Source organism: Callospermophilus lateralis, chromosome 4 (genome assembly GCF_048772815.1).
Source record: "Callospermophilus lateralis isolate mCalLat2 chromosome 4, mCalLat2.hap1, whole genome shotgun sequence".
NCBI classification, from domain to species: Eukaryota; Metazoa; Chordata; class Mammalia; order Rodentia; family Sciuridae; genus Callospermophilus; species Callospermophilus lateralis.
The window spans coordinates 91,225,285-91,244,593 of record NC_135308.1 but is presented as its reverse complement, the minus strand read 5'-3'; the positions used below and the strand labels follow the sequence as shown (position 1 = coordinate 91,244,593).

Here is a 19,309-nt window from a genome sequence, read left to right as displayed (position 1 = left end):
CAGAAAGAATAGAGTGTGGTCTGGTGGCCAGACAATGCAGTATGAGATTATGGTTAGGTGGCTCTTAGGAGCAGAATGCTTGTTGAGATTCTGTGGGTCAGAGCATTTTGAAAATGCCAGTCAATCATGTTGGTGACTGATGAAATTCACATCCTGAGCAGACTTAGTTGGTGTGGGGTAAGGAACCTAGTGCTGCTCCAGATGGTTACATCCGTGAATGAGTATTCATTCATGAAACATAAAGGGCCCCACAACCCTGGAAGAGTGCTGATCAGTAGGGTCACAGTGGAGCAGTGTCACCTCCAGACTTTAGGCCACAGCCCTTTGATGTTATTTCCTTCTGACAAAATCTAACTGCTGTCTTCACCGTACATTAATTTGATATCATTTTGGAGTGATAACCTGTACAGCTCTGCAATGTTGACACTTCTCTCTCTCCCTGCTATTTCCTTGCTTTGTTTCTACCGTTAATCTGGTAACCAGCCACTTATCATACTGATTATCTTGTAATTGAAACTGTAAAAGCCCATGGCAGGTAAACCTATGGCAGGCAGATGGTCTCCCCAGCATGTCAGCTGTCTCAGAAGTTTTTTTGTTTTTTTTAAGTACTACAATGTGGTCTGAGCACAGGGTGGGGGGTGGGGGGAGGACAAAAAACAACAACCCACTAAGAGAAGAATGGAGAGCATACAATTTGAAATTTAACAGAATGTATTTGCTAACACCTTCAAAGTTGCCTTAAGACCAAAATTCATTATGGAAGCATCTTTCGTGGAGCATGAAGTGAAAGAGGAGGAGAGACACTGTAGTGTTGGAGGAGCATGGGGGTTGTTACAACAGATTTTCAGGGGCTGTGCTTGGAAGTTTGGTCTTTTGGTGGACTGATTTTGGGGGAGATGGTGGGAGAGGCAGAAATGCCCTCAAGCTATTGGTTGCTTTCACTTGTTCTCAGCAGCCTGAGGGGAAAAGTGCTTGTTTAAACACTAGTATACTCTATAAAAACTAACAATTATGGCAAGGTTTTTCAAAAAGGAAATTACATTAAAGATGAATGAGGGTATATTGAAATAATTATGTTTTAAGGTGTGTAACATTAAAAGATATTGAATAGAATATCGACTGTTTTGTGGAAATAGCAATAATGAGATTCCTGTCACCTAATCTTACAATAATTGGGTTATTACTATGCAAATGAAGGTATTAGTTTAAAAAAAAGTAAGGGAGCAAGACAGATCCTTGAGGCAGTCCTTTATCTATTCTTAGAGCTGTGCTGTCAATTCTCCTTAGCAGAAGATCCTTGCCTAAACAATTTGGAGATGCTCATTTTATTATTTGCCTCTGGAATTGTACTATAATATTTCTTAGCTGCCATAGCAGATTGGTGGTTGGAGGTTTTATATATATATTTTTTTTTGCTTTATGTAGAACCCAAAGGACTAATTAAATCATACAACTATTGCCCACTGTCATTTTTAAAAAATGAAATGGAGTGAATTTTCCTGCCAAAAGAGGCATGCTCCAGTCCTTATCTCCAGGTCCCACACAGCTCCATCATTGCTGAGTAGTGTCAGGTGATGACCATGTGTCTCAGAAGCCAACAGTTCATTTTGGGCTAGCAGACCTCCTGGGACACCTTTGCGAGCAAGGAAGTGATTTTCATTAGTCCTCAGTTGTCCTCAAATCAATAGTCCATACGTCGCCGTCACCACCATGTCTGTTTTGGCTCCTGTGGCACCCATCACATGGAGAGAAATAGGAGGGACAATTGCCATTTAGTTCACAACCCAGGTAAATACCTGTGTGTTGAGCAGGGAACAGGATTTCAAGCTATTGTTTGCTGAGGTTCTGGGTAAGAGGCGATTGTGTTTCCCGGGAGGGCTGAGTTCTGCATACCACTTGCTAGATGAAATACTGTGTAGATATGGAATGATAGGGAATTTCACTTTAAATGTTCTCCAGTATTCCTTCAGAGACAGCATCAAAAACAGTTGTAGACTGAGCCTTACTAAAATCTCACAATGGAGTTTTTATAGTTTCTGTACTCTTTGATAGTATATTCTAGATTAATCAGAGCCAAGTCTATTTGAGGAAATCACAAAAGACAAATTTCATTTACCAAGTACTTTTGGTTCCAAGGATTAAGAGGTCAAGAAAATATAAGCCTTATCAGTTTATTTCAGAATCAGTTGAAGCTTGAGAGACTTTATAAATGTCATGGCAACTGCTCTTTACCTTGTGTCCTTCTGTCATTCTTAAGGTGGAACTAGGCATGGAGCAGCTACTATACTGCCATTCTATTTGGTATCTTAAAATAAGAAATTATATTATAAAATATAATATATAAGATATTTTATTATATAAGAATGGATTTATGGTTTTTTTCTTGTTATTAGCTATGATTTATCAAATATAGATGACATTTTCTAAGTATTTACAATCCTGAAAATGTCAATTCTGATTTTTTACATATTAATAATACAACTAATTTCATTGGCCTCAAAAAGGTGTGACTTTTCTTAGATATTTGTGGAAATAAGTTTTGGAAACATGCAAGACCAACACAACATTAAAGTTAGAATATAAGTTGTGATACTGTTTTAAACAGCCCTAAGATTTTACTGAAAATCTGTTGTGGGATTAGGTGATCCTGAAGGTCAACTCTACTGTCAGACTCTGATATTAGGCATCTCCATCTTGATACCAGCTTCGGTGGCCTTTCAGGAGAAGGCTGCAGAGTTGAGCACCTGCAATTGAGTGCTTTATTCCAGAAGTGGTGAATGTTCCTGCGCCCACTTCATCACTAAAACCTCTCATAATTGTCTCCTAATTTCTTGGGGCCAATAAGTGTAGAGGCACTCTCAATATTGGTCGATATTAGTAATGTTGATCATACCCAGTATTGATTCATTCTACTTAGAATGCCTTTGAAATGTGAGACACCACTCATGATGTGTGGGTGAAGCTATAGCAAGGAGTGTGATGAATGGCTTTCCTTAAGAACAATGAGCATCTCACCCCCGTCATTGATGCGCCCATTCGTCTAGACTTCCACAGACCTTGCTGTTCTCGGGTTTTACGGAACAGGTTTTACCTTGACGAAGGTCACTGTGCAGTCAACCTTTACAGATGGGATTATGGTGAGCTTTTAAATTGCAGCTGTGACCAACCTGCAATAATGATAGTCGTTGCAGAAAAATGTCCTTTGTCCAGGTTTGATGAGGATTGATGACATTAAATACAGCCTAAAGTTTCCCAGGTTGGAAAACTGTTGATTTGTGAAAGAAGGAAACATTAGAATGAGCATATCTTCTACTCATTCCTGTTGGTTCTGTAAATAAAAGGAGCACACTTGTAATACAGTGATTGTTCCGTTATCTTTTAAAACAAACCAGAATATTTACAGCTCATAGGGGTTTAGCAATAGTAATACAAGATTATGTCTTATGTACATGTGTTGGGTAGCATACTGGAAGACCGCAGGAGTGTGTTTGACCTGAAACATGGGAATATTTTTCCTCTAGATAGGACAGCATCAGAACTGTGTCCCCAAGAAAGAGAATAAAACCTATCAGAAGTGGTACCAGGCAAGCCAAGAAAGGATGGCACTAAAATTCTTCCCATTTAAATAATGTGAGAGCTTCATTCTTAATGTAAGAAAACTACTGACAAAGGATATCACTTGTTTGGCTTCTGTTAGAATTTACAATCAAGAAACTATTTTTAATTGATAATAACAAATGGATTACGGATGCACAGGTGCATAGCATATCATTCTATTTTATAGTGTTTCATTTTTAATTTTCCTTTATATTGCAAATTAAAATTAAAGCACTAAAGACTCAAAAAACAAAACAAAACAAAAACAAACAAACTCCTAAACCAATGATTTATCATTAAGATGATAAATCTTAATTTATCATTAAGATGAACCGTCTTGTGGGCTTGGGGCTATAAGTCAGTGATGGAGTGCTTGCCTAGCATGTGTGAGGCCTTGGGTTTGATCTTCAGCACCACATAAAAATAAATAAAATAAAGGCATTGTGTCCAATACCTTTAAAAAATTTTTTTAAGGAACTATCTTGTAACCACCACTTAGGTCAAAAGAATTTGCAAACAATTCCAGAATCTCCTCCATCTATTCCATCCTATTCATAGCCACAACTATTTCTCTGGAAGTAATCATCTGAACTTTCAAAGAAATCAGTTCCTTGCATTTCATGTTTTATCATGTAATTATGCATCTATCTGTAGACACTATAATTAATTTTGCCTATTAAAAGTTCTTTAAAGTTCTTGAAGTAGCTTTAGGTGTGTATATCTCCCTCCATTTCTTTCTTTTGCTTATCATATTTGTATGTGGAAGAATCTGGGTAGTTTGTGAGAATTTCCCTCTCATGGTGGGTTTTGTTGATTGCATGGTTACGGTACAGTTTAATATGTTCCTCTATCCCTTGTATTTTCTGAAGAGGGCAACTGGCTCCAGAGACTTGATCAGATAGGGCTGATCCCTCTGCAGAATTTTAAGAGGTGCTGTGAGTTTTCATCAGGAGAAACATCATGTTTGGTTATCATTTCTTTTTGATATTAACAACCACTTATGTTCAATGCTCAGACCCATTAGGCCTTTGGGATAGTAATGTAGATATAGCTTGCTCATATCATCTTGTTTTTCATTGATTAACTATAGTAATTTTATGCAAACATATTTCCAACTACTATTTAGGTACCAAGTTGCACAGTTCCTATAGAAAAGGCAAGCTAAATATTTGATTATACCTTCTTATTTACTCCATTCTCAAGATAATGGATCAGTTTCTAGGCATACTCAGAAGGTAACTTAATTGTCATTAAATATCATTGTGCATTTGTGAATTTAGGCATATTTGATGCAATTCTTATCCTTTGAAGCTCAAATTATTTCATCACTTGCCAAGGGAAACCTCCTCAAGTTGGTTCCTGCATACTTTGTTACAACTGTACTTGTCTTTGATAGCTTCATTTTTATTGGGTACATCAAGATGTTTTTTGAAAATCTCATCTTGCGCATAACCTGCCCCATCCATTTCTCCACAAATCCCCGTATGTTTTGTGCAGTAGGTATGTTTATTGGTACTAGCTTGCTCACTATTTACAGTCCTAACTAGAAATATTTTATATAATTAAAGTTTTTAACCCCAGTGCTCAAATATTAATTTTGGACTGTCAAACTCCTTTTCAAAACCAATGCACTTCAAATTGTCCTGGTATATGTGAAGAAAGACTGTCCAGAGTTTTCCTAATCCCTTCAGAGAACCACACTTAAAGCATGGAAAGCTGTCATCCTCTATCTACCATAACGTATACACTTAAAATATTTCAGGTCTTAGTATTTCTTTCACTTAATTCTATGGCAAAGCTGCTTTTCATAACTTACATTTATCTTTGACTTTCTTTGGACTACTGATGATCATATCTTCTGCAAGTCACTATCTCTGTAGCATCTTGTCCATAGAGTTCACCTGGTAATTTTTAGTGTGACATTGGTTTGTTGTTTCTGAAATTTCAGTTTGGTACATATTGCCTCAGCTTGATGATTTACAATGTTTATGTGCTACAGTGATTCCCTCAGCAGTTATCAATGATATTATATTACTTTTATATGCATGTATATATTCTATTGTTAAATATTTACATATTATTTTTGAAAAAAAATAAAGGAGTAAACACCAGCACAATTATCCTCATTTTACAAAGTGAATATGGCCCAAATCAGAGTTAAATGGTTCCTTGCATTCTGTAAGAGTGATATTTAGTGATGAAGTATAGAAAATTTTATTATCTGTAATATTTGCTTGTTCACAAATCCCTTTGGAGGCTGGTCTTAGTCTATAAGGCACTCTTTTCACGAATGTGACCAGAAAGGCCTGGTGTGGTGGCACACACATGTAATCCCAGCCTCTTTGGGAAGCTGAAGCAGGAAGATTGCAAATTTGAGGCTAGCCTGGGTAAGCCTCACACTCATCTCAGTTTCATACTGAGACTGTCTCAATATGAAAAAGGGGTGGGGATGTAACTCAGGGGTAGAGTGCTTGCCTATCATGTATAATATACTGGCTTCAATCCCCAGTACGGTAAGGGGAAAAAAAAAAGTGTGACCAGGGAGTGATCACTCTTAGCTGTTGTGGTCGGGGAGGGAAGGCATGTTGAAGTTGTGGGGTCCAATGTTTCTTTTCATGAGAACCTTGATGGTGCTATAATTTTGGCAGCTCTAATTTGACAAGAATGCCTGGGCTTTCTGAGCTGAGTGATTCTGACAACTATTCTGTCTTTCCAGAGGATGGCATTTAATTATCTCAAGTTGATCATGTAGACTAGCTCTTTCATCTCACCTGTTAACCTGTCCTGATGCTCACTTTTTGGCATCTTCTGGAAACTAAGACTAATCAGAGAACCATGATGAAATTAGGTATATTATTGCAAATGACAGGTATACTGACTCAGTAGGGAAATTTAAGAAAAAAAATAAGGGGTGTTTTGAAAATAAGAGTCCAACTAGATTTAACAGTAAAGCAAGATACTATCTCACATAGACATTAGAGAGGGGTAGGTTACGGGCTGCCTTTCTCCAGTGTTAGCTCCTTATCTCTACAGTTCCCTGAGCGTTGTCCTCCTACTCGTGTCAGCATTATATAAAGTTGGGTACAGATGGCATTTGCAGTTCCAGGATTGACAACCACAGACTATGAGAAAAAGACCAACTCTCCTAGTGGCTCTTTTAACAGGCAACGTTTTCCCAGAAGCAAATCTTGCTCCTGTTTCATTGGTGCACATTGGATCATATCCCATTCTTATGTTTGAAAGAATGATCTTGAGTTCAGGGGCCAGTCACAGGCCTGGAGGATGGGATTACCATGGCTGCCTTAACCTTAGCAGGATCTACCCCAGAGTCTAGAGTCAGTCCCTCAAACTATATAGAGAAAACCACAGTGTCTGTTATACCATGGCTTTGCACTTCTCTGTGTGTGTATGTTCATTTGCTTGGCTACAGCATGTGAGTAAATAATGATCAATTGCAATTGGAGTAAGAAAAAGGGGGTAAAAAAACAATAAAATAAGTAAGCATCCAAGATTATGCGATTTTATTAGAAAAATCTTTGTAACCATTCCTCTCATTATTTTTTTTTTAATAATTTTACTGAGTGTGAATTACACGAGTAACCTAGTATCACCCCTTTATACCTCTGGAAGAGCACAGCAAAATCCAACTTTGTGAAATGTTATTGAAATTTTCCCTAAGGCATGTCTCTACTGAGCCTTTTGTTCTAGTTGTCCTAGCTTCTTCCTGTCATCTGTTATAGGGTGCCCTGGGCTCTTTTTCTAATGCTCATGTTCTTCTGGACTCATGACTGAAATATTGTTTGTCTTTCTTTCCAACTTCCCAGATGTCTTCTATTCCTTAAAACCCTACTCAAACACTATCTCTGAGCCTTTACATGAACAGTTCAGCATCAAGGTCTTCTCTCTTTTCTCTGAAGACCTCTAAGTATTATTTTCTATTCATTTGTCAGTCACATAATCTGTTGCCTTTTGAGCATTTTTCTATTTTATGTCTTTGAGCTGTTATTAGCATCTTCTATTATTGATTATGACCTTCTTCAAGGTAGAGACCTATGATATCCTAAGGAGTTCCATGGAAATTATCTATTTTACATGTCATCATCTTGAAAGGGAAAGTATAAAGAGTCTCTCATTCCAGACATGAAAATAGCTCACGTTTGTCAAGCAATCTCTATATGCCCAACACAGTAACATATCCTTTACAGTCATTATCTCAATTCTTCTCACATACAGAAACTCCATGTAGTAGGTTAGACAAAAGCAATCTCAAAATAGTTAAAGCAAGCTGTGCAATATCATCGTAATACTAGAAAAGTATTTAAGTTCACAGAATCTCCCCAGAAGTCCATCTCTCCCTGTGTCCCATCTATTTGCTTTTCTTTCCCTCAGCTTTATTCAGGAAGAATCCCTCTGCAAGTGGAAAGTTTAGGTTTGAGTGGTCCACAGAAACTTCAGAGAGAGGAGGGGAGAGAGAATATGTTCCAGCAATGGCTGGATGGGGTGTGGGGGGGGGCGGGGTGCATGTGGCCATGTAGATTCCCAGAAGTGGCCACCTGAGGGTTCGGACATGAGTAGTGATCTCTAAAATGCAGTTAGAAGAGACAAGGGCCTACTCCACCCGTACCATGAAGTCTAAAAGTCCACGTTATTTCTAATTTGCAGACAAAACCTAAGCTTAGAGATTAAGTATCATACCCAAGTTCATTCAGATAGGAAGATTCCGTTCAGCTGAAAAGTTGGGAAAACTGAAGTTCAGAGTTTATGCTGGTAGCAACTTCAGAGTGTGTGCTTGTATCCACTTTGCAGTATTTTAGTATTTAATATATTAAAGTGAATTTGAGTACAAATGCTCAAAATAAAAACAATTTCTGTTGTGCAGACTTGTGGTGTCTTTCCAGTAGCAAGCTCCTTCATAGCCTCAATGCCTTCATTTCCTTTTTAAAATATCACCTTTTCTAAAAATCAGGAATGAACCATGGTCTGAGATGAGTGCATGTTGGTTAGTGACTGGAATTACTTTCCTAAGGCTGTGTTTGAGTCACCATGTTTCCTTACCCAGGTCTTTGCATCTAAATATTTCCATATCTCCTCGTGGATTCAAGAATATCATACTCACAAAGCCATTTCAGATGCTTTTTTGTTTATTTGCAGAGAAAAAGTGGATTGGTCATTGAATCGTCCTCCATTCTTTGAGAAAGTGACTGGATATAAGATAGAGAGATCCATGGGTATGTTCCTGGGATAGTCCATAATTGCTCAGTAAAAAGACATTTGAGCACCTTGGGATGAATAAGCCAGCACCAACTGAGCTATGGTTCCACAGACCTTGTTCTTAGAGCTCCTGAGATGAAAGTGTGTGAATCCTGTTATCTCTAGCTTCTGCCAGGCATCTGGGGCCTGCCCTGCTCTTGCTCGGGCCTGCCTGCAAGCCCTGTTCTTCAGGTTCTTCCTAGCCTCTCAGTGCCCAGGAGAGACCACCCACTGTCTCATGGCAATACCAAGTCTTCCAGTTTTCTCTCCATCTGACCCAGGAATTTCAGATGTCCAAGATGAGTTCTCTGTAATTTTTGACATTATCATATTTTAGGTGCTATTTAATTTTTTATATTTCAATACACAAACTATGTTTTGTTGTAACACCCTATTTGTAATATTCTGGAATGCATTCCTCATTTTATATCTTTGTCTCCTAATGACTTTTCTAACTTTGAAGTAGTTAGATCACAGCCCTCTTTATTAGTAAGTTTTAATGACTTTGTTTTCTACACATCATCTAACAAAGTATGTTGCTCAACAATATATGTATTTAATTTGACTTAATACCTGAAGATGGGCTGAGCATGTCTTTGACACTTATATTAAGGCCAGGAATTTTTTTTTTATCCATAGATGGGGCTTGAATGCTGTTGCTTTGTAATATTTGGATTAAGACATTGTAAATAAAGCCAAGTTTACCAGCTCAAACCACAGATTGATGTGTTGCTCCTAATGTCATCATTCAGTCTTTAATATGTCAGTTGAGGGGTTGATTTAGGATTACTTTTTGTTCGTAGAACATAGAATTTGGTGTATTCTCAGGATTTTTGTTTCTAATCAGAAATAATATCTTTGTGTTATAAAAAGCATTATAATATATGCTGTTGGGCCTGGGGTTGTAGCTCAGTTGTAGAGCGCTTGTCTAGCATGTGTGAGGCCCTGGGTTTGATCCCTAGCACCACATAAAACTAAATAAACATAATAAATGTATTGTGTCCACCTACAACTAAAAATATTTTTAAAAATATCTGGGGCTGGGATTGTGGCTCAGCGGTAGATCGCTTGTCTAGCACGTGTGAGGCCCTGGGTTCGATCCTCAGCACCACACAAAAATAAAATAAATACAACAAAGATTTTGTGTCCAGTTACAACTAAAAAATAAATATTAAAAAAATATGTGCCATCTTTGTCAAACTAGGTGCCAATTATCTTCTAATTTCCATTTCATCTGTGGTGGTACTGTGGCTAAAAAGGGGAACAAGTCTTCTTACATTAAAGTGTGGCCTATTAACAATGAAAGGTGGAGTACTGGGCTGTGGTCCTGTTAACTGTTATAGTCTGTAGAGGAATGTGATCTACTTATCTATGGATTTCTTCTAACTGGTAATATCAGACTTTACTTATAGTCCATGGATATCAGCAGAGAGGCACATCTCTTTTACTTTTTAATGTTAAAGACCACAGAAGCTTTCTAAATTAGCAGGGGGATTTACACAGCAAACTAGTGAAAAATGTTAAAGCTTTCATTAGCTGTGTAGTTTTAGTTAGCACTTTGGGGCTTTTACACTCTGTTCTCTTCCTACCCTGACTCCTGGAAGCAAACAGAAACACAGTGAGCATTGGAGCATTGGCTATAGAAAAACCTGTGAGGTCTCTGCCTACCTGTGCTAGGGATCTGGAATAGAAGTTCTGAAAAAGATAAGGGAGTTTCATGGGCTTGTGGTGGCAGCACAGCATTGGATGTGTGAATACAAATTCCACAAAGTTTCTCCCTTCTCTTAAAAATCTCTTTAAACAAAACGAAGAAAGGAAAAAAAAAAAAAAAAAAAAGGCTGAGGAGTGTGGGAGTTCTGGAGTTCTGTCTTTTTCAAGAGTTGGACACAGTGGCAGCCTGCTTTGTTTTTCTTTCAGATTCAGGGACTTCCCTATTTGGAGTGGTTAGCATTTATGCCCCTTTTTTCCCTGCCCCTCAGCACATGTGGCACCACTGGGTGAGGGAAGACACGTGACTTTCTCTGTACATGATGCAAATCAGTGCTTTATCATCTGAGAGAACGTAGGGCTGAAACACAAGGGCACTTGAACTCTCTCACTTGGGTACAGAGCATTAACGCCTTCAGACCTCTGCTGGCAATGAGTCAAGGAATCCAAGTTAGCTTCTGAACCAGGTTTTTTCCCTGGAGTAAACACAATGCATGCACTTGGCTAGAAGGTCAACTATTAAATACTGATTTCTTTTTCCCAGTAGTATCTAGGTATTTGTTTGTATTTAGACAGCATTTAAGTGAAAGCAATTTAGACATTTAATCAAGTCAAACTCTATTATAAAAAAATAGGAAGATCTCATTATAGATTCACAGATCCATGTATTTGTGTGCTCAAGGATAATAATAATACTGGGATATGTTTCAGAGAAAAGAGATGAGTGAAAATAAGAAAAAAAATTAATGGATTCGAGCCCAAGTAAATGAAACTCTATTATTTAATTATAGTATCTGACTGTGAATATAAATGGGAGATGAGCAAGAATTTTTTCCTCTAGTTTGGATCATAGATTTCATGACTAAAAGGGAAAGTCTGTCACTTGAGCTATACTCTAGAGGTCTGATCCTTTGTAAAATGAATCAGGGAATATAGAAAATATTTTGGGAATTGAGGACAATCTCTTTTGTACACATTCAAGTATTTTTTAACATTTAAAGTGAGTTAAACTGCAAAATATGGATAAATGCCTGTGTCCATCAAATTTACAACTCTGTGGTAACCTGGGTAGAGTGAGGAGAAAACTCATTGATACACAGAATAAAGAGACACACTATCTGAAAATTTCATGTGGAAACCTCTTGCAGGCTAGGTCTGCAATATTGATTGGGCCATTTATTTGTTATCTATTGCTACTTTTGGCAAGCGGGTAAGTTTAAACCCCAGTGTCCTGGTTAAATTCCAATGTAGATGAGTGATGATATTCCATCTGCCATGTTCTTATTTTGCCTTCCTTAAGGAAATGAAGCATAACTGAATTCCAAGCAGACTGTTGACATACTTTAGATAAAAAGTTAATATTTTTATCTTTTGTGATGTAGTTCAGTGTCATCAGACGTTGGTTCTAGCTCAGTTTTGTCACTGATTCACCTGTGACCTTGTGAAAGTTACCTTCAGCTCTCTGAAATTTATTTTCTGTGAAAGATGAACACTAGCTTAGGTAATTGTTAAACCTACTTGCAATTTTAACAGTCTGTGAATTGTTGATGGTCCATGCCACGATAAATAAAATTAATGGAAAATTTTGTCTAGGATTTCAAAGACTTTTCAATTTCTATTCACTTTAATGAATTAGAAAAACATTATCCTAGACATTAAGAGTTGTCTATTACAGAACAGTATAAGTCAAACTAACATTAGCCTTGGTTTTTCAAATCAAAGTAAGAATTTTTTTCCCATTGACTTAATCCCAAATCACTTCTCACTTTTTTTTTTTTTTTTTTTTTTTTTTTTTTTTAGTGGGTGTGGATACATGTGTATTTCTACATGGGGGAAACCCAAGATAGTATTTCACATAGCTGTGTTTTTGGTGATATTTAAACTCCTCATTGATCAATCTCACCAATTTTCAGAAATACTCAATAGGGCATGATACCTTGATTCACACTTCACTTATATTTGTAAAATAATCACAGTAGCAGACTATAAGTTGTGCATATGTAATATCACATACTTACAGTAACCACTGAAAAGATGATACAAAGAGATACTAAAAAATACTACAAGTAAGCTGAAATTGAGTTATAAAAAATGTTAAAAGTAAGAAAAAGAAAGCAGAAATAGAAAATGGGGGGGGACAGAGAAAACAAAAGCATAAAATTGCAGGCTTCAGCCCTAATATATTAATAAACATTAAATGTAAATGGTCAATATGTAACAATTAAAAGACATTGTGAGAGTGTATTACAAAACAGGTCTCAACTATGTTGCTTATACAAAACTCTGTTCAATGTAGTAATGTGGGTAGGTTTGAAAGTGAAAGAATGGAAAAGAAGGTATATAAAAAGATTATAAAGAAAAATCAAGAGTTGCTATATTAAGAGTCATCTTGAAAGCAAATTAAGTGCTAGGGACAGAGGATATAGCACCTAAGAGTTATACCACCAAAAAGTAGCTATCCTGAAAATCTGTGTGTACTAAATAACTGAGCTGCATAATCTATGAAACAAAAACTGAAAAAAAAAATGAAAATAAAAAGACAAGATTCACCATTGTAGATGATGATCTACATACTTTCAGCCTCACTCCTGTCCCAACACATGGTGTAGCCAGATATGTCTTGCTTTTTCTAGTCATACTTAACAAGCTCTCAGCATAGGTCTATTGTACTTGCTTTTTCCTTTGCCTGCAAAGGGTGTCCCTCGCTTGGTCATTCATTTCATTCGGGTCTCTGCTCAAATGTCATCTTATCAAAGAAGTTTTCCTTGGAAAAAACCGTCCCAGTCATAATCTGTTCCCTTCCTTGATTTTTTTTTGCCTTCTCTCATCAGAAATAAATTTGATGCTTTAAATATTCTGTATCTTGGGTAGGAACTTTATAATTCCCCATTACGCTTTGCCACTTCAATATGTTTTTCTGTGTATTTTATTTAAAAAATTAAACCAAACAATCTAATTTACTTTATTTATTGCTTCTGCTAATCACTCTGTATCTGTTTAGATGATCTGACGATTCTTAAAGGGTTTTGGAGACATCGATGGACTATATTTTGTTGTGCTCGGTTTATTACAATCCTCTGGTATTTCTCCAAACAGATAAGATGTCAAAGACTTAAGCCCATCTTTGCATACCATTAATCTGCCTCTAAATGACTCGGCTCTAATTCTCTTCTAGGCCTTTTAACCAGTGTGTGGTACAAAGATACACTTCAGGAGGACCCTTAGGAGTCGTGGACAGGCCTCTCCGCATGTGGCAGGTAGGTTTCTTGTGTATGTGTCTAAGAAATGTAACTTAATTTCTTCTTCTATAGCTGAACTGAAATTTCATTTGGATCCTCTGTTTAACCCTGTGTTAGCAATCTGATGCTGCATGTAGGTTCTAGATGAGTTTATGAAATGCTAAATCCTTGAGCAAATTCCAGCTTCTCAGCTGTCATTTCCATTAGTTGTGTCCATCTTCCCAACCCTTGTGAGTCGCTGTGGGCCACTGCTGAGGCACACCTTGATCTATCTTCAAGGATTTCTGTTCTCCTTCTTTTAGCTTCTGTCAGGATCCCCTAGGTACCAAGAGGGCATGTTGTTGTTCCTGTTGAGCCAAAAGAAACTCTCTGGGATACTATAAACCTCTTTGTCCTTGCTTTGTTACTCTGAAGCACATGGTTCTTGTTCATGGCTTCTGTGCTGTAAGCTATGACACAGGGCCTTTTAAAAATCTGCTCAGGCCCATCTGCCTGAACATACTACCCAGCCATTTCTAAGGTCCAGCCTTCATGCTGGAAAGGAGTCTTTCCTCCCCTGTTTTTATTCCCCCCTTTATTGATATATTTGGAGTTTGTTTCTCTTTGTATCAGTACTTAAAACAAGTACAACTTGGAAATCAAACGCAATATATATATGTATATATATATATATATATATATTTTTTTTTTTTTTTAAGAGAGAGAGAGAGCGAGAGAGAATTTTTATTTTATTTTATCTTTTTTTAGCTTTTGGCGCACACAACATCTTTGTATGCGGTGCTGAGAATCGAACCCAGGCGCACGCATGCCAGGCGAGCGTGCTACCACTTGAGCCACATCCCTAGCCCCACAATATATTTTTTAATCTCCAGCTTTTTTGTTTTGTTATTTAATACGTTCAAGACTGGCAGATATCTCCTTGCCTTTGGGTGAAATGTAAGTCTCAGGCAGGGTCTGTACTTAAGGTTCACTCTTAGCCTAAAAGACAATCCTCTGGGCATCTGTCACAAAAATAATCTCCAGTTACAAACTAGACTGTCCACTATCACCACAGACATAGCTTCAAATTTAATATCCAATTGTCTTGCATCCACAGTCTGGGCCCCATTTTTAGGTTAGTCTATTACAGTGGGAGAGGGTATGTCATTTTCTTTGTCTTCCATTGACTCCCCCACTTCCCAGTTGCTATTGTTGAAACCTTGGAGTTGGAACATGGGGAAGAGGGAAAAAAAAGCAGCTCAGGGATCCTGTTTGCATCAGTGCTGTGTGTAGCTGGCTCTTTGCTTTCTGGGCTTGGCAGATATTTAAATCTGACTTCTACTTGGCCCCTTATGGGGGTCTTTGGTGGCTCCCCTGTTTGGGCCATCTGGCTTCAGCTCTCCTCACTTGGGCATGGCTTTTCCTTTAGCTATTGGTTTTTAGACAATCCATTCTCCAGGGACTTCACTGTTGTCTCTCAGATGCTTCCAGGTGGTCTTCTTAGATGTCATTCTGGCTGCTTTCATGTGGCCCCCACATGCTCAGTGGAAACATGAATCTTACAAACTCCACGTGCAGGAAGGGGTACAGGTACTTGTCAGATTCCAGAGTTCCTCCTTGCCCAACCTCTTGTCCTCCAGATTTCTGGAGGAAGCTTGTCTGAAGACCACCGGGGTCTCCCAAACTCTAGAGAATACATCTAGACCTTCCAAATTATACCTCTGAAGCCTCTCTAAAGACTTAGGAAAAAAGTAGTCCCTTCCATCTCTCTTGCTTGGCACAAGGTGAACCCTGCCAGAGGGTATCAGCTGTATTCAAGAACTCCTCTGGAAAGCTTCTCCTCATCTCTTTTTATCCTCGACATCACCATGTTAACTTTTAGAGCCATTCAATTAATTCTCAATTTCTTTTAAAATGGGTGTTTTGTTCTTTACTTTGGAATTCATATCTGTTTGGTGAAGGTCCCTCAGTCGAATTTTCCAACCTAACATCTGGTCATTCTATCCATCATAGGTTGGGGCAGAGGAGTGGAAAGTGACAGCCAATAAGGTTGTGACCACCCCAACCCCATGCTGATCCTGGATCCCACTAATGTCTGGACAAACTTAATTTTTTTTTTTTTTTTACTTAGAGGGTCTATGTCTGTTCTTAACTTGGTTCACACATGGGAGGATCTTTTCTAAGCCAGTTTTCTGTACATGGAAATCATCCCAAGTTCCCAGAGGGCACAATAATCAACCCTCCCCTTTGCCCCATGCTTCCTTCTCTGCCAGTAGTGTTCTATTGCTGTGAGGACAGACGGTGACTACTTGGCTGACTGACGGGGAAAGAAGCAAGACCTAAGGAAATGTGGCAGATACTTCCAATATCATGTTCCATGTGATGATAAAATATTGCTTACTCTTTTTGAGCACCTACCAAGAGACTTTTTAATCTTTTTAATAGCACTGAACATTTTACATTAAGAATTTAGCATTTGAGGAGACCAGATATATTAGTTTTTTTAGGACTACCATAATAAAGTACCACAAATGGGGCAACTGAAACAACAGGAAGTTATTGTCTCACAATTACAGAGGTTAGAACTCTGAAATCAGTATACTTACAAGTTTGGTTCCTTCTACAGTCTGTGAGGGAAGGATGTGTTCTTCCTTTTTTTTTTTTTTTTTTTTGGCTTGGAGATGACCATTTTCTCCTTATGTCTGTTTTAAAATTGTTTTTGTATATGGACACAATAACTTTATTTATTGATTTTTATGTAGTGCTGATGATCAAAAAAAAAACCCTTTTTCTCCTTAGTAGCTAATTGCCTCAGATATATTGTTATAGTGACATGTGCTTCACATGTGCCAGGCAAGCATTCTACCATTGAGCCACAAAGCCAGCCCCTCGCTATGTCTCTTGACATCATTTCTTCTTATGTATGTATGGGCTATGATTTGAATGAATGTTGCCCCAAAAGTCTGTGTTAAAAGGCTTTATATCCAGGGGACACCGTTGAGAGGTGATAGAATCTTTGGAAGGTGGGGACTTGTGGGAAGTCCTTAGGTCACTAAGGGCATGTCTCCAAAAGAGATTGTGGCACCCCGACAGTCCTTTCTTTTTTATTTCCTGACTCATGATATGAGCAGTTTGCTCCACTGTGTGCTTTTGCCACAATGTTCTACCCTTGACAGACGCCCAAAACTGAATGATCTTGGACTAGAACCTCCAAAACCATGTGCCAAAATAACCTTTTTCTCTTTATTAGTGAATTGCCTCAGATATTTTGTTATAGCGACAAAAAGCTGACTAATGCACCATGTCTACCACTATGTCCAAATTCCCTTTTTTATAAGGACACCAGTTATATTGGATTAGAGTCCATACGAATGACCTCATTTTAACTAATTACATTTACTATGACCATCATTCCAAATTAGGACACATTTTGAGGTACTGGTATTAGATCTTCAACCTCTGAATTTTGGATGTTGTTGAGGGGGACGATTCAATTCATAATACTGGGGCCCAGAGAAGCTCAGTTACTTCATGACTGCATAGACTTTGAAGTGTCAGTTCAGAGATTCTGTGCATAACTTTTTGACTTTAAAACTTGCATTGTATTCATGATACTATACTTCACCTTAGGCAACTGCACAGGCAGACAGACTTATGCACCAAGGAGGATGCTGTCTGTCCCATAAACAGCCACAAAGGCTGGGTGTGGCATAATCCCATCCAGGAAAGGAGCTCTCACTTAGGTCATATGATGGGTAGCCTCATGTCTAAAAAACAAACAAACAAACAAACAAACAATATATATATATATATATATATATATATATATATATATATATATATACCCTCCATGTCTGTGGAGAGATCCAAACTAATACCATTGTACCAGTGGCTAGAGAATGAATTTATGCTTGAACTCAAGATACAGATCATGCAGGATCCCAGTGGTTCAGCTACTATAGTGGTACAGCTTGAATGTGGTGATGTGGTGGTATTATCCCTTTGGCCTGTGGTTTGCATTTTTGGTACTCTTGACCTATATTCATATCTAAATATGCTGTGTGTGTGGTCTCTTTCACATCGGGCATATTTAAACAATGTGTAATAAAACAACATATCTAAATCATGCAAAAGAAAAGGAATAAACAGTTTGCAATGAAGTTCCTGCAGGCATTTTCTGGATAATGATAATGATAGCCTCACTAGAAAAGAGTAAAATATGTTCACTTCAGTGGGGATTATATTTAGGAGAATTATCAGATTGTTGTGAATATTTACCTTTTAAAAACAACTCTTAGTTCATCCTAGGTGGGAGATAGGAATTACAACAGTGATTTGGAAACATGGCTTTATGCATATGAACATAATTTGAATCTTGTAATATTTGTCACTGTTTTATTCCAGATGGTAAAAAAATTTTTATTATTCCTTTCAGTTAAGGCCTCAACTATATGCCTACAGAAATGTCCATTATAGGATTTTTCTTGCCAAAACTCTAATGGATGCTCACTTACTGAGAAATGTGTGTATTTTAGTGAAGCAGCACTAAGGATATTTAGCTAATTGTGTACAGGGATCTAAACATGATTTCAAGCAAGGGAGACTGTTGGACGTGTAAATAAGTCTGGCACAGGTGTGTGGGTTTTAAGAGAATTGGTTAGAAGATCTAGTAAAAATTAGAGTAGGTCTCAAAGAATTGTTTTATAATAAATTTTTCCAATTATAAAATAAATACAGTCATAAATATTTTTAAATAAGGGTCAAAAATAGCTTTTTTGTATACATTCATGTGCTATATAAGGACATTTTGGTCAACGAAAGACTGCATATATGGCAGTAGTCCTATAATATTATAAAGTAGCAGAAAAATTTCTGTCACCTAATGAGATTGTAGTCATCCTAATGTCAAAGCACAATGCATTACTTCCATTGTGGAAGTGATGCTTGTGTAAACGAACCCACTGCACTATTAACTGTGTAAAAGTGTACAGCACGTGCAGTTAGATACAGCATGTCATACTTGATGATAAGAGACTATGTTTATGTATTTACCGTACTATTCTTTTAATCATTATTTTAGGGTATATTCTTTCTACTTAAAATAAAAACTATTATGTCTTGTTATATGGGCTGACGCCTCATAGATATATGTTTACCATATCGAGACCCCATCAAGTGATTGACTTACACCATCTAGATTTGTGTAAGCATACTCTATGATGTTCACACATGGGCAAAATCATCTAATGATCAGAACATATTTCTATCGTTAAGCAGTGTGACTGCATTTGCTTCTCGTGCTTCTTCATTCATCCATACAACTGAGAATTACTGAGCACTTACTCCATGTAGCACTTAGGAACTAGAGATGGCTAGGACAAAGTTTCTGCCCTTAAGCAGCTTTTAATTTATCAGGAGAAACAATGAATGAGTTCTTATATTAAGTGATAAATGCAGTACTGTGGGTGGGTGGTCAAAGAAGTTCCTCTTAACTCTATTGTCAGGTCTGGGAACGCTTTAAAAGGTAAGTTGGGATA

The 19,309-nt window shown here is 37.6% G+C and overlaps 1 protein-coding gene across 11 annotated transcripts in view; it reads left to right on the top strand.

The window, feature by feature from the left end:
* The window catches only part of Sox5 (SRY-box transcription factor 5), a 967,314-nt gene that overhangs the window by 121,818 nt on the left and 826,187 nt on the right, over nt 1-19,309 (top strand). For all 11 annotated transcript variants that reach the window (XM_076854205.1, XM_076854204.1, XM_076854203.1 and 8 more), the window contains one exon: nt 13,730-13,811. The gene's annotated coding sequence lies outside the window, so the exon portion shown is untranslated. The remainder of the gene's footprint in view (nt 1-13,729; nt 13,812-19,309) is intronic.